Genomic DNA, 16,487 nt, shown 5'->3' with positions numbered 1-16,487 from the left:
CAAAAACATTTATTTGGTACTAGACCTTATATCTCAGGATTTTAGGTGATTTATTGTGGAACTGATTTTGCATTGTTTGGTGACTACATTTTGGTGACAGATCTACTATTTTGAGGACAAACCCTATTATTTAAGAAACACAAAACTAATTAAATTGGTGATAGCTTAAATGATACCCTTTTAATAATTTCAATGTATTTCAAAAACCCATTCTAATAGTTGTAATAACCTACGTTAAGCTTTTTGTTTCTGTAATGAATAAATTCATAAAGTATGTAACCAATTCTTAAAATTCTAGAAGTCTGCAGTAGTTTTATTCCCCAGTGAGATGCGTTTTATATTATTTATTTATTTTCAAACCGAGTTGTTGTGGTGCATGTCTTGTTCAATTCGGGTTAAACTGTGAGTTAGCATTGATAATTTTGATTAAATTATTTGAAATATCATACTTACCTACATATTTTTTTTTAATAGAAAGAGAGAAGAGGCGGAATACGAACGCATACATACCATGACCTGACCTGACACCTGACCACTCGAGTCATGATTAAATTTATTAACATTAAAACATTTAAATTTGAAATTCAATTACTTCTGCAAAGTTTAAAAGCATGGTGACTCTTACTAAGAAAGTGGGCGATTACAGGGTATTGACCTCAGACCGGCAGAATTGTTCACAATTTTTGAATTTCTTTACATTTGCCTATTTTTATCCATTATCGCTTTTTATTGATAAAATTTTTTGGGAAAGGTTTTGGTGAAATACTTGTAAATATTTAAATAAGAATTAAATTGGTAAACTGTTTGTGAGTACTTATAGGTCGAGAGATTCTGGTCATTTTTCTTCTTGTCATTACGTACTAGGCCCATGAGGCAACTCCATACTGGTACAAATGACCAAATATTTTTTGTCAGTATCTCCCTATTATGCGAGTTGAATTTCTATGAATATAACCAAAGTTTAACATTTTCTTTGTCTTTTCTATACCACTATTACGTTTAGAGTCGAAAGTTGTGTCAATATACGAGTAGATAAATTTTCAAATAAAAATGTAGTCATTTTCTGCCGTTCATTTATTTCGTTTAAAAAAAAATTCTAGGTATAAAAAATATTCATCTGTGTTCTTAATCTCTATAAATATTTACTCTAGTGAAAATTTAATTCAACGTTTTAGCTGTATTAAATAATGTAATCTCATTCCAGATCATAGAATCTAAGATGAGGCTCCGCTGGCTTGCAATTTTCTCGACCATTCTATACGCTGGTAAGTTTAGAAACATTTTATTTTATATGTACATAAATAAAATAATGAAAAAATATACATAGTTTTCGAAAGAAAAGAGCAGTTTTTCTGATTAAATCTGTACGTAATTTGCAATTTATAATCAAATAAGCTTTCCGCCCGCGGCTTTTCCCGCTTAGTCTAAAACATTCAAAACCTTCCTCTTGAATCACTCTATCTATTAAAACAAAAACCGCATCAAAATCCGTTGCGTAGTTTTAAAGATTTAAGCATACATAGGGACAGAGAAAGCGACTTTGTTTTATACTATGTAGTTATACCGGAATACTAGAAAATAAACTTATTTTTTTGAGGTCACAGGTTTTATGAGTTGAACATATACCTACACAAAGCTTATACATACCAAAATCTATATATATAAAACTCAAAGGTGACTGATATAGTGATCTATCAACGCACAGCCCAAACCACTGGACGTATCGGGCTGAAACTTGGCATGCAGGTAGATGTCATAACGTAGGCGTCCCCTAAGAAAGGATTTCCCGAAATACTTGCGGGAACGGGGAAAAACGGGGATGCACGTACAAAGTCGTGGGCGGAAGCTAGTAATTATATAAAATTAATTATAAATCGATGAGGAAATAAGATCAGTGTATTTTTGAATAAAGTTTAATATTTTTTGTAAATTTATTCAATCACTTGTAAAAATATTATGTGTATTTTATTGTATAGTTTAATTTATTTTTGTGTCCTTATAATATCATTTGTATTCAATCTTCAATCATCTCTACATAGTATAAAACAAAGTCGCTTCCTCTGTCCCTATGTCCCTTTGTATGCCTTAATCTTTAAAACTACGCAACGGATTTTGATGCGGTTTTTTTTAATAGATAGAGTCATTCAAGAGGAAGGTTTTAGTATATAATTTATTAGGTTTTAGACAAAGCAGGCGAAGCCGCGGGTGGAAAGCTAGTATAGTAATATTAATTTATGTTTCCTGAAAACATAGAAACACACCTTTCGCTTTTTTTACGTACCTTTATGAATTGCGTAGCTGAAAAATAATAAGCTCGACTTTAAAGCGTTAAAACGGGAATTTCGTAGAACTTTTTTATTTTTAGCAGATAGTTTTAAAATATGTTTTATAGAAATTCTTTGAATTGGTTTGTATTAAATTGCAATCGTAGTGAAAATTGAAATATATTGAACAAAAATTAATTGCATGAATTACACACATTTATCGGAATTACAATCTGATTTATTATATTACTAGCTGTTCCCTGCGGTTTGCTCGCTTTGTCAAAGCGTATTTCATTTTATTCAATTTCATTTCATTTCAATATTTCTCTCTAGGCTTCTAATTATCTCCAGGAATAAAAATCATACTATTATATCGCTCCGTTGCAATGTGAAAGAGAGAGGAACAAACGAATAAAAAAAAAACACACTTTCACATTAAAATTTGTTTTTGACCTGTATAAAAATCGTAAAATACAAAAAATGTGACGGTATATTTTCTAACTTCGCTAGTTCTAGTTTCTACCAAAAATGTATCATTATTCCCTTAAAACTTATAACTGAAACGTACATTTCGCTGAACTGTACAAGTAACCTGGAAAATAAAACCCTTATAAAATATCTATACGAAGAGTATGTTTGTTTGTTTGAACGCGCTAACCTCAAGAACCGCGAGTCCGATTTGAAAAATGTTTTCACTGATAGATAGTCCATTAATCGAGGAAGGCTATATATAATCTATACAATATCATCATGCTAAGAACATTATGAACGGAGAAATACGGGTAAAACCGCAGGACACAACTAGTACATTTGTATAATATCGACATCTAGGTTAAGGAAAAAGTCCGGGTATTAAAAATACTTGGAAGTTTGAAACTAAGGAATCGTCTATAGAAATTTATATGAATATTATATGCAAAAGCGTCTTAGAAATCCCCACAAACCGTGTCGCGAGAGTATTATGGGAATATCCACCGTAGCGTATTAATTAAAATTTCTCAGATATCTCTAAGGATTTATTTTTCCAAGCAGTCGCAAGGCGGTGTTTTGTTGGTTTTCCTTTCATTCCCAGCTATTTCATTGCTGTTTATTTTTATATTCCATTACTATATTACGTATAATAGTTTGAAAGAAATCCTTGCTAAGGATTCTTGAGATGTTAATAAAATATTTTATGGAAACGTCTTGCTTTTAAAGATTCGTTTTAGAATCGTGGATAAAATTATGGGTCAAAAAAACCTATGTTTTTTTTTTCGGTTACTTGCTAGTTGTTCAGATAAAAATAAATAAGATTGATGAAAATGCGTGAATAAATATATACCTACCTACTAAAACCTTCCTCTTGAATCACTTTATCTACTAAAAGAAACCGTTTCAAAATCTATTGCGTAGTTTTAAAGATTTAAACATACATAGGAACCGAGAAAGCGACTTTGTTTTATACTATGTAGTGATAGTGATATTATACATTAATAAACATACAGATAAACAAGGTATCATACATTTTAGATAGAGTTATCACAGGACAAATCTACACAATACATCATTACAATCATTAACCGTAAACCATAGGTCATTACTTCAAACAAAGCACAGTAACTGAACCAGTGAATAATGTGAATGAATGAATAACCGCTCGATTATGTGAACATGTTTTGTGGATACCGCTTTTGTTCATTCTAGATACTTGAAAGGGAAATGAACGCGTTTTAGGGTTCCTTGTTACGTAGTTTTTTATATTATAGAAGCTCAAGTAAAGACGAATGTAAATAGTATTTTTTTAATTGAACAAACGTATTCTTTAGAAACAAAAGATGTGATAATGATATTATTTAAGCTAGTATCAACATTTTTGTTTAAAAAGGATATTTTTAAAGTAGATATTTACGTTTATTTTTCAATAATATTAATTTGAAGTAGTAAAAAAATTAGTACATCATCGTCGAAAATTTCTGACTGAATCAGACCAGTAGCTAACAAACTAGCTAAGTGAGAGTAGTATATCATTTAAAATCCTGTAGTGGTCTCCACAAGTCTTCATTTGTTGAGATTTGCAACGTTTCGGCATTTAACAACTTGCATGGTCCAGATTAACGATCATAAACTCAAATTCAAACATTTATTTATTCAATTAGACCTCTTCAAAAGCACTTTTGAATCGTCATTACATATTTTTTTTACATTTACCACCGAGATAAGTAAATACTATCATCATTTAACAGTCCTACAACAAAATAAATATCTTTGTACGGAACCCGCCACATAATATTCTCATCTCAACTTATCCTTTCTGCAGTAAAAAATAAACACGCGTTCGCGAGTTTTTCATTACAATATAGCGAGTTTTTAATGTTGTTTCGTTCTGAAACTTTATTGAGGTGTGCAGTTTTATGTAGTCAACTCACTCAACTGAGAATGAAATGTGGAGTTGTTTAACGTGAATGATGTTAGTTTTTCTCACATTGTAATCCATACTAATATTATAAATGCGAAAATAACTCTGTCTGTTACTCCATCACGCCTAAACTACTGAACCAATTTTCATGAAATTTGGTGTGGAGATATTTTGATACCCGAGAAAGGACATAGGCTACTTTTTATCCCGGGAAAATGACGCAATCCCGGAAATCCCACGGGAACGGGAACTATGTGGGTTTTTCTTTGACTGCGCGGGCGAAGCCGCGGGCGGAAATCTAGTCCTTTATAGTTTTGTAATTTTAGACCTAGTTAATGTTGATGTTTAATTTGCAAAGTTAAATATTGGAAAAATGAATTCTACTCGGGCTATAGAAATAAGAAATTTTTAAAATAGAGGGTAAGCGTCGCCCCGATGGCAATAGTCGCGGGTTCAAAACGCACCAGCTGATCGAATTTTTTAAAGAATACTTTAAAAAATTCTCGACGACAATTTAATTCGACTTATAAAAATACAAAAATGATTGTTAGTCGTGTATAGAATCGAAAACTATTGATTTAATAATGTGATGATCTTCAGACTGTAGTGTTAGTACCTATAATCGACAGTGTACCGCATGTAAAGTCGGGGTGCAAAGCTAGTTATAACATGACCTCAATATCCTTTATTAACATTTGACAGCTGCCAATACTCCTGCGGTATTATTGCAGCTTGATTATATAATATGTTAATTAATTAATCCATATATTAATTTGTAGGTGGTCTCTCTTGTGTATTCTAGAATGTATCACATGCAGGTAGAATAATGCAGTTACACCCTGATGTCTAGTTTTTACATAAGGTATTGTAAGTTTCTCTTACATGTACAATGAAGTGTCATAAATAAATAAATAAATAAATAAGTGAATTTTACAGCAAAAGAAATCTGTGACATTTCAGATTAACGTAGCTTTTACTGGTAAATAATTTTTTTGAGTTTATCTCTTACAAACACGTAAAAAATGGAATCCTCTAATTTACAACCAGAAAAATTAATATTATAATTAGGCACCATTCAATTCGAATAGATGCAACTTACATGAAACCGGTTTAGCTCTGAATTTGATCCAGCGCTCGCTCGAAGCTAAATGGAAATTCACTTATAAAGTTCCTAATAATGTAAGTTAGAGAATTATGAACTTGTTGCGATGAGAAATGGCTTTTCTGAGATATTATTGATGAATAGACGATATAAGAAATAAAATGTTTACAAGACTAAGGTCGGTTGTGTTTTTGTCTCTGTACATATATTAGGTATGTATCCCAGTAAAATATTTTCATGTTGCCAAGACTCTCTTGTAGTAAAAAGTTATCTATACTAATATAATAAAGAGGAAAAGTTTCTAATTATGTATGAATGGTTTTCACGCATAAACCTCTCAACCGATTTTGATGAAATTTGGCACAGACAATCTTTAGACCTTGAGAAAGAACATAGGCTACCTTTTATTGCGAAATATGTACCACAGGCTAAGCTGGGGCGGACCGCTAGTCAGATAAAATGTAGAGACAAGCGTCTAACTCTACACGGCCTCTACAAGCTCTTATTATACTATAGTCTATAACGCAGTATTTAAATAAATATTTGTGTATGTTCAGCTAGAGAAGGTTATTATAGACAAACTAGATTTCCGCCCGCGGCTTCGCTCACGTTTGCAAAGGAAAACCCGTATAGTTCCCGTTCCCGTGGGATTTCCGGGATAAAAACTATCCTATGTGTTAATCCAAGTTACCTTCTATATGTGTGCTAAATTTCATTGTAATCGGTTCAGTAGTTTTTACGTGAAAGAGTAATAAACATCCATACATCCATACATCCATACAAACTTTCGCATTTATAATATTAGTAGGATTATTAAGAATATCATTAGAAGTAAGATAATATTATTCATTATACAATGCAAAAACGATACTTCAAATTTTTAACCATTTAAAAATTGATGCTTTACAAACTATCATCGAGTTAAAGTTTAATTACCATTAGTTTAGCCTTTTAAAGATAACATACTAAAAGATTATTTTGGCGACTTCTGTCACATTAAATTAGTAGTATATAAAAGTTATGTTGCTTTAGAAACTCCTCTATCATCCAGTGAAAGTTGTATTAAAATTAGTTCAGCCTATTAAAAGTTTCTAAGTTTCCAGTAAATATTCTACACATTTTAAATAAGGTCTATTGATAAGTTATTATCTATTTCTAAAAAAATCATTAGTCTTTTTTATATATTTTCCTTTGACAGTGAAGTCACAATTGCTTATTTACACTGCATTTACTATACCTAGAAATTCATATAAAAAACTAGCTGTTCCGCGCGGTGTCACCCCTGTGGCTCCACTCCTGTTGGTCGTAGCGTGATGATATATAGCCTATAACCTTCCTCGATAAATGGGCTATCTAACACCGAATTAATTTTTCAGATCGGACCAGTAGTTCCCGAGATTATCGCGTTCAAACAAACAAACTCTTCAGCTTTATAATATTAGTATATATTTAAACTCACTAGAGTGGACGCTGTGAGTTACAAACTCAATTACTGAGATATGAGTCTTTGATCGCGTCTATATTGCATTATGATTCACGCCTAAACGTATTAGCGAGCTATCTGCGCAAGTTGTTCACTGCTTTTGTGGAAGAAACAGCTTTATTTATTTTAAATGTTTTAAGCAAAGAAAGTGAGAAATAACCAGATTTATTTATTTATAAAGGCTCATTAGCAGATGATTTTACACATCAATTTAGAGTGCCAAGAAAAGCTTGTAAAATAGACCATGAACAATCATGCAAATGCATCATAAAACCAATGACAAAACTCACTCGGTTGTGTTCACTTGCTGAATTGGTTTGAAAAGTCGCTAAATTTCTGTAATCTGTGATAATGGCAAAAAAATATTTTTCTTTTAGATTATATTATCCTCGTTAATTTTCATTTTATAGTAGGGTAATAATACAGATAAAGTTCTATATACAGATAAAATTCTTGGATAATATGACAAATTGTTTAAAGAAATTGGAAGTTAAAACGAAGCCATATTTGACAGTGTGACACCATAACCATCCGTTGCCCGTAGTTCTTGGCGTAGATAAATATATTTTTAAACTAGCTTTCCACCTGCGGCTTCGTCCGCGCAGTCAAAGAAAAACCCGCATAGTTCCCCTTCCCGTGGGATTGCTGGGATAAAACCTATCCTATGTCCCGGGGTAAAAAGTAGTCTATGTCCTTTCTCGGGTATCAAAATATCTCTATACCAAATTTCATGCAAATTGGTTCAGTAGTTAAGGCGTGATTGAGTAACAGACAGACAGGCAGAGTTACTTTCGCATTTATAATATTAGTATGGATTACTTTAAAGAAATACCTAATTGACAAACATGTGATTATTACTAAACGACACTTTGGAAAGTTCACAGCGTACGTGCGACCTAATTTCAGAACGAAGGTGGAAAATCTTTTAAATAAAGTTGTTATGGAACCAAGATTTTAAAAGTAACCTTTATACGTGTTGGATTAACGAGGCTAGATTATACTGGCGACTTAGCATTTAATTAGTATTAAAAATTGTTGCTTTACGAACTTTTTCTATCATCAAGTCAAAGTTCTATTACAATTAGATCAGTCTTCTATAGGTTAATCTAAACAAACAAAGATATAAAAAGAGATGATTTTAAAAGAATAAATTCAAAAGATATTTGTGTTAACATCGTTTATAAAGCAGTGACATATTTGTTCAAACCACATAAAACTCTATTCATAAATTTTTTTAACGACATATTTTTTTCGAATCGCAGACAATTTTATTCACAAAAATAAAAGTTATCTTGAATAAAGACAACTAATTACTACGCATTTGTAACATAATAAGCTATAACAAGCACTTCTTCATTGAAACGAATTATCCATACGAATAGCCATAATAAAATACGAAACATTTGAACATAAAAGGTATATTTAGGCTGGTTTTGCACATACGCTCTGAATGGGTTAGTTAGGAGGTTCGTTAGGCCCTCATTGTGCTCATGCTGCCTCTCAAGCAAGAATCGTGGAAATTTTATTTTGTAAGTTTCGAATCTTGTAAGGTTTTTTGGTTTATTAACACTTGTATGCTAGTTGTTGTAGGTGGCTTCGCTCGCGTTGTTAAAAATTTGATAAATTATGTAGTAGAACTTTCGGCTACTACTTATATGCTGACAATTATTATTGCAAAGAAAATGAAAATCCTAGTTTTTGAGTTTATTACAAACAGACAGACGAACAAACAGATGATAGGATTTCGTTAAGTAATAAAAATTGTATGTTTTTATAATGAAGATTTAACATCTACATCGTATAAATCTGTCCCCAAGTCCCTTTCTTTGTATGCTTAAAACTTTAAAACTACTCTACAGATTTTCATGGTGTTTTTTTTATATTATAAAGAGTGATTCAAGATGAAGGTTTTAATATACAATTTACAAAGCGGGTGACGCAGCGGGCGGTAAGCTTGTATACAATGAAAATTTCGTATTAATTCGTTCGTATTAATGATATTTAATGCTATCCTTAATATAAATACCGTAAAAGCGCATACTAATGGGCAAGAAATATATAACATACTTTTTTATCCCAGTTAGATAAATACGAATTAAAAAAGGCCAAAATTAATGAGGCGCTGGCAGAACAATATTAGTGGTTGAATAAATTAGCTCAGAACTAATGAAGTAAATTGAATGGAGCAAAATTAAGGCTTTTATTTCGTGAATTTAAACCGTATAAGGCAATTAGTAGTCAAGTTAAGTACGTCTTTAATTAATTTTAGTCTGATCACGTACATCTAAATCCATACTTAATATTATAAATGCAAAAATAACTCTGTCTGTCTGTCTGTTACTCAATCACGCCTTAACTACTGAACCAATTTGCATGAAATTTGGTATAGAGATATTTTGATACCCGAGAAAGGACATAGGCTACTTTTTACCCCGGGAAATAAGATAGGTTTTATCCCGGAAATCCCACAGGAGCGAGAGCTATGCGGGTTTTTCTTTGATTGCGCGGGCGAAGCTGCGGGTGGAAAGCTAGTAGATATATTTAGATATTGCAATGACTTATTAAAATTAATTACTTGGTCAATTATACAACATGGTCCGCCCCGGCTTCACCCGTGGTACATATTTCGCAATAAAATGCCTATATATATAGCCCATGTTCTTTCTCAGGGTCTAAAGATTGTATGTGCCAAATTTCATCAAAATCGGCTGAGGTTTAAGCGGTAAAGCGAAACAGACAGACAGACATGAGTTACTTTCACATTTATAATATTAAGTAGGGATTATTTCATTGATTTCACACACGTGTTTCAAATAAATGATTTTATTCTTTGGAAGTATTGGTTTTAAATTAAAAATATTTTCGCCGGATGAAAGATTATTCGTATTTTCGTTCGTAAGATTATTCGGCAATATTATTATATCTCTCTAAATGTAAGTTAGTAGGTATGTATTTCTTAAATTTAAACAAAATCATTGAAACAATTTATAACTGTTTCATTAAACTTTGAACATCACATTAAATCAGTTTATCAGTAATTTATGTGAGAAAGCTAATAACTTCGAATATAGTTAGACTATTTAATATGAATTGAGAATTATAGTGAAACTAGTTGTGCCCCGCGACATGACCAGCCGATAACATCACGAAAAAATACATCATAACCTATAATTAAATACAGTAAAGTAAATTGAATAAAACAACGAATTACCGTTTTAATATAGGAATAGGTTATTGAAAAAAAAAAAAACTATGTTTGACCTTAGATATTTTTTAATTTTAATTTTCATTAGTAGATACCTACTATAAAATCGTAATAGATAAATATATACAAATTATAACATATAAATGTTATAACATTAGTATGGCTTATAATCAATAGTCAAAAGCAAAATACAAAAACAGCAATTTCACACACAACGGTAAAATCGGAAAACCAATACATTTATTCCATACAAAAAAACAGGAACATCGTAGAAACCCGGCATGTCGTCAATTATTTTCAAGTTATTTAAGATGCTGATAAGACACGTAGAGTAGAGTGCAAGTGAACATGCATAATGAGGGTCTGCTCTAGAGTTTTACGTTTCAATATTTGAGGGTACTTTGAGCCCCTATGTATTGTTTAAGTAACTTTTAGTATAACAGGTTTTAACGTATCTGTGCGAAATTTTCTATACCGTTTTTTTTCTAACTCTTTAAAAATAGTGCCGTGATACGAGTTATGGATTTATTCACTACATAAAATAGTTTATCTTCATGATAATATGTTTATTCTAAAACATGTGGAAATCAGCCATGAGAAAATACAAGTAAATTAATATATCAAGACAATTTTCACATGATTTGATCCCATACTCATAAGCTTTCACTTGTGTTATGGAAGGCTGATAAACATACATATAATATAATTTTAAATAAATACTTATATAGATAATCAACACCCAGACACAGAGCAAATATCTATGTTCATCACACAAATATTAATATGTGAAGTAGGTACTGATTTTATGAATTTTGATCACCTGGACATTGGCCCATTGACCAAGCTAGCGGGTAGGCGTAAGTTACACATACAAACACTACCCAATCGTCTACATTTCATCCGTCAGAAAATAGGTGAGATCTGGCGGCCCTGGGTTCTTGCTCTAATAGGAACTCTTATTAGAGGAGAATGTAGACTTATTAATATTGGAAACATAAGCTGATATTATAAGAACTGAAGCAATTCAATTTAATATTACGCCCAGATACTATAATTACCTACTTTTTAGGGATCGAATTTTTCATTACATTTATTGACTTTATTCCTTATAAGTGAAGAAAAATATGTGTTCAGTAATATTAAAACAGTATTAATGACGTATATGAGGTGTTAAAAGAATCGATTTTTTTTTACGTTATGAATGTCTGTTACATTTTGTAACATATTTTAATGTCTATGACATGTGATATCCAGTAATCCACATCAATTCTTTCCTCTCCTCAGGTATAAACCAATTGCAAATCGCGAAATTTCTTGTCTGAATTCTTTATTATTTTTCAACAAACTTTGTGAGGTGTCGATCAAAAAATATCGTAATACTAAGAATGGGATTCTATCATCATGTTTACTTTTAAAAAGTAGTTATGTGTTATTTGTTTTGTTTTATGTGTATAATGTATATAATCTTAAAACAGGTTAATAAATTATTATTTATATTATATACAGGGTTACTTGTAAAACACCAGCAACCTCGCAGGACAAGATAGCTAACATCATAAGCAACAACATTAATTGTTCTACGACTTTTGATAATTTGTTAGATTTTATTTTCATACAAAAATAAATATTCATTTAATTTTCCGTTTGAATATTATAAACTCTACGCCTCCCAAAAATTACGTAAACAAGAAGCGAACGAGACGGGGAAGGGTGTGTCGCGTCGTCCATCCGATACTGAATAGAGCATAGACTTACAAATGTTAGGAGAGTACAATAAAAGTTTAAAAAATCATTTAAAAATAATTTATGGCGTTATGCCAAAAGTCGTAGAACAAATGTTGTTACTTATGATGTTAGCTATCTTGTCCTGCGAGGTTGCTGGTGTTTTACAAGTAACCCTGTATAGAAAATGCTCGGATTAATAGCTTAAATAAGTACTAAATTGCAACCAATTAAAGACGTATTTATTGCTGAGGGAACACTTAATTACTCAACAATTTATTCTAAAAGCTAACAATTGTCTTACGAATTAAATACAATTACCAAAGTATAAGGTTAACTGTATTTAAGAATCTATTAACATTTATTAGAAACCAACGCTTACACAGAAATAAAACGGCGTAATTTCGGTCGAAATTGCTGAGTATTAAGATTCATTGAGAAACTCTGGTTGAATATATTATTTAACACAAATTTAGAGACAGAAATAACACTAAGAAGAATTATGAATGTATTTATTTCTGAAGAAATGCGAATTTCTCTCTCTGATACGTAATTTTAATCAAAATTGTCCTTGTCCAGGAATAACTTCTTCTTAGCATCGATTACCTGACTGTATTGAAATATATTGGGTTCAGGACAATGTCATGTCACAACAGGACATGGGATATTTTCACACCTAAGGGTGAAACAGATGTATACTTAATGCATCTACCCCTTACCACACAAGGGGCCACGGGACATCATTTTATTGTTTAAAAATAGCCTAACGGCTAGACCAAAACATTTTTATTCAAAAACCATCCATTTAAACGATTTAAGCGTCTAAATTTTAAACGGACCGATGGAAAAGTAATTGCGTTATTCAACTTGCAGTAGCGGTATGGAATATTCAATCAATCCAGTGATTTCTCAAGTTATCCAGTCTATTGTTTCATAATTGAATACGAGGAACAATTTGCGGATAATCTTTCTTCGTAGTTTCATTGTACTGTTGTTTATTGTTATGATTTATGAGATCGTGAACAATTTCAAAATACCTAAATTGAAGGCATTCTGAAAATGTTCTTTGTAATTATTAGGTAATAATGAACAATGGAATTTTGGTATTTTTGTTAGGTGCTTACTCGGAAAATTAATGTTTTTGTTTCGTCTCGATTTTTTTATCATAAGTTAAGATATCTACCGACTTTAGAACTATGTTCGACATACAATTTTGTCACTTTCGCGTTGTTTTTCACGTATGTGGATTGTAGGTACTTACAGATAAACTAATAAACTAAGGTTTGATAAGAATGTAAATATAAAGTTTTATATTATAGCACAGATATCAGTATAATATAAAAATACCAGAAAACTCCCGTATATCCTCGATTTACAGCGTCTAAAAGTGCAAAAAATTGTTTTTTAAAACATGCAAATAGCACCACGTTTACAAGACACTACGCAGCTGATAAATATGTATGAGGATCCTGGAGCAAGTATGCACTAATGACCGGAATACTGAATACGTATAACTTTAACCTTTTTAGTTTAACCACGTCTTGTAGTTGTTATTAAATGTATAGGTAAGATTTCCGAAAAATAAATGTTAAAAATATGAAATGACGATTCAAAAGTGCTTCTAGAAGAAGTCTATAAATGTATGATTTTGAGTTTGAATTTGAATTTGTATAGGTAAAATTTACACCAATAGAAAACATGAGGTCTGAACGAGCAATATCAGGAAATATGAGAATTGAAAAAATAATTTTGTATTGACTGCATCTTGTGAAAAGTCATAGATGGAATGTATAAGTTTTTTCAAGATTTATAAGAATACTAGCGGTCCGCCCCGGCTTCGCCCGTGGTACATATTAACGTTTTCTCTACATAAGAACCATCCTCGTACTTCAAGGAATATAATAAAAAAAGAATTATCGAAATCGGTTCAGCCGTTCTCGAGTTATGGAATTACAACGAAAAGTGGCATTGATTTTTATATATTAGATGATAAAGTTAAAGACCTTGTCTCAATGAGGAATTTCAGCAAATAGGCATAAATTTGGATTGAAAAATTATATTTATATATGTACTATGTACTAATCTACTTATTGATGATATCTGCACTCGCAAGCTTTCTACTTGTAAAAATGATTTTCAAATAGGTTTTGTTAAACAAACTTACAATCATTTTTATTACTAGCCTTGTCAATATAATTAATGCAAAAGTTTAGATGTATGTACATATGTGTTTTGACCGCCTCCTTGGTACAGTGGTTGACGCGTGAGCGTAGAACCGAGTGGTCCTGGGTTCGATTCCCGGTGGAGACGAAGAAAAAAAATCGGTCTGGTAGGATACAGAAGGCTGATCACCTACTTGTCCCTAAAGAAAATAGATCAGTGAAACAGATGTATGCATAATGCATCTGCCCCTTACACCACTACGGGGACACGGGACTTCACTTATGTGTTTAGTACGTGTTTTATGTAGCGTCACAGAATACATAATAGTAGCTAAACGCTAGTAGCGTCATGAACCAAACTTAATCCTTGACTATTCATATAACAAGAGTCGATAGTTATAAACAAACGTTACATAATAATTAAACCAAACTGACCCCAATAACTCAGCTATATTGGTATAGTCAAATTACTGTGTCCAGCTTATCTTGTTTAATCAATGCATGGCTGCCAGCCAAATTATTGGCTAAGCTGTTATGCATATCTAATTAGAAATTAACATATTATTTAAACAATATCATTTGTTTTGTGCGAGTAAATAATGATCTAGGGAATGTTTGCTGAATTCAACAAAGCCTCTGCAATTAACGTTAAAATTATATCTATGTCATCAACTAGCGGTCCTTCCCGGCTTCTGGTATCTATACATATAATAAATCTGTAGAAGGGTCAATTCTGTACATTGAAAATATTGAAAAATAAATAGCAGGGGGTGTTACTGGATCGATACCAAACCCAAATATGTGAATAAAAAATTTTTGTATGTCTGTCTGTCTGTCTGTATGTTCAGGCATCACGTGAAAACTAACGGTTCGATTTCGGTGAAACTTGGTATAATTATACCTTATTATCCTGGGCGTAAAATAGGATACTTTTTATCCTGGAAAAATACGTAGAAAAAAATTAATCTTAATTTTTCAGTTTTATCCATAGACGTTGTTCTGTAGAACCGCGAACACACGTTGCGTATTATTATAGGCCAAGCCGTATTTGGGTCCAATAGATATTTATAAGATGTAATTGTCAGAGTTACTTAAAATGGAGAAATAAACCATCCACGCGAAGACCGACATCCGCGCGGACGTAGTCGCGGGCGGAAGCTAGTATCATATATGTTTATGTATTCTTTCCATACGAACCATCCTCGTGCTTCAATGAATAATATAAAAAAATAATTAAAGAATTTAGCGATTCATTTTATTATAAATATATATTTTATAATTGTTGCCTGTATTTTGCTCTAAAACATTTCAGACGATTAATAGAAGGTTACGTTAAATTTTTCTCAGCTGTTCCATATATTATACGCCACAGAAACTGAAAGATATTATACAGACGGAAATTAAAATTAAATGAAATTAATACTTTAAATTTTGATATTGTCTAATGGACACTTTAATTTTATTTATAGCTATAGTTATCTAGATATCCAAACTTAATTAATTTCCAAGATATATAACATCACAGTATCAAATATACGTAACTTCAAAATAAATAATTGCGATACTCTGAAAGCGATATAAACTAGCAGAAACGTGCTCAGAATACGGGACTTCCTTGACAACTTTTCACAAACTTCCAGCCGTATTTTATAAAAGACAAAAGTGATTTGGTCTTACGTAGAATTCAAGAATTGTGACTTGCATTTTCACAATTATATACTGTTTGAATATTTGGTTTTATTTGACTGTATTTTTTATACAAAGATTGTTGGTTAAAAACAAATACATTTGCTTAAGTTAAAGATAATATTTTACAATACGATACAATTCTCGATTCAAATATATTGTTCACCTTGCCTTGCTGGAATAGATATTATTATGTGTAACATGAAATAAATCAGTGTTAAACAGGTCTACATAGACCTGTTTAACACTTTTATTTTCACGATTTATTTCTTCTTATAAAGTTTAATAAATATTTAACTTTATAAGAAGAAATATTGTTTTATGTTCCTTTAGCATTCAATTTATCTACCTTATCTACCTATTTTATCTATACCTACTGTTTGTTTGCTTGAACGCGCTAATCTTATCGTATAGGAGGTATCAACGTTGACAAGAGAGAATTTTAGTATAGTTGGTTCTTTGATATGC

At 31.4% G+C, this 16,487-nt stretch overlaps 1 long non-coding RNA gene across 1 annotated transcript in view; it reads left to right on the top strand.

Annotated features, from left to right (window-relative positions):
- The first annotated feature begins 1,202 nt into the window (after window positions 1-1,202).
- The window catches only part of LOC123703087, a 55,394-nt gene continuing 40,109 nt past the window's right edge, over window positions 1,203-16,487 (top strand). Inside the window, exon 1 of the long non-coding RNA XR_006752950.1 lies at window positions 1,203-1,265. This is a non-coding gene — a long non-coding RNA (uncharacterized LOC123703087). The remainder of the gene's footprint in view (window positions 1,266-16,487) is intronic.

Source organism: Colias croceus, chromosome 25 (assembly GCF_905220415.1).
Source record: "Colias croceus chromosome 25, ilColCroc2.1".
NCBI lineage: Eukaryota > Metazoa > Arthropoda > Insecta > Lepidoptera > Pieridae > Colias > Colias croceus.
This window is presented reverse-complemented; position numbering and strand designations above follow the sequence as displayed.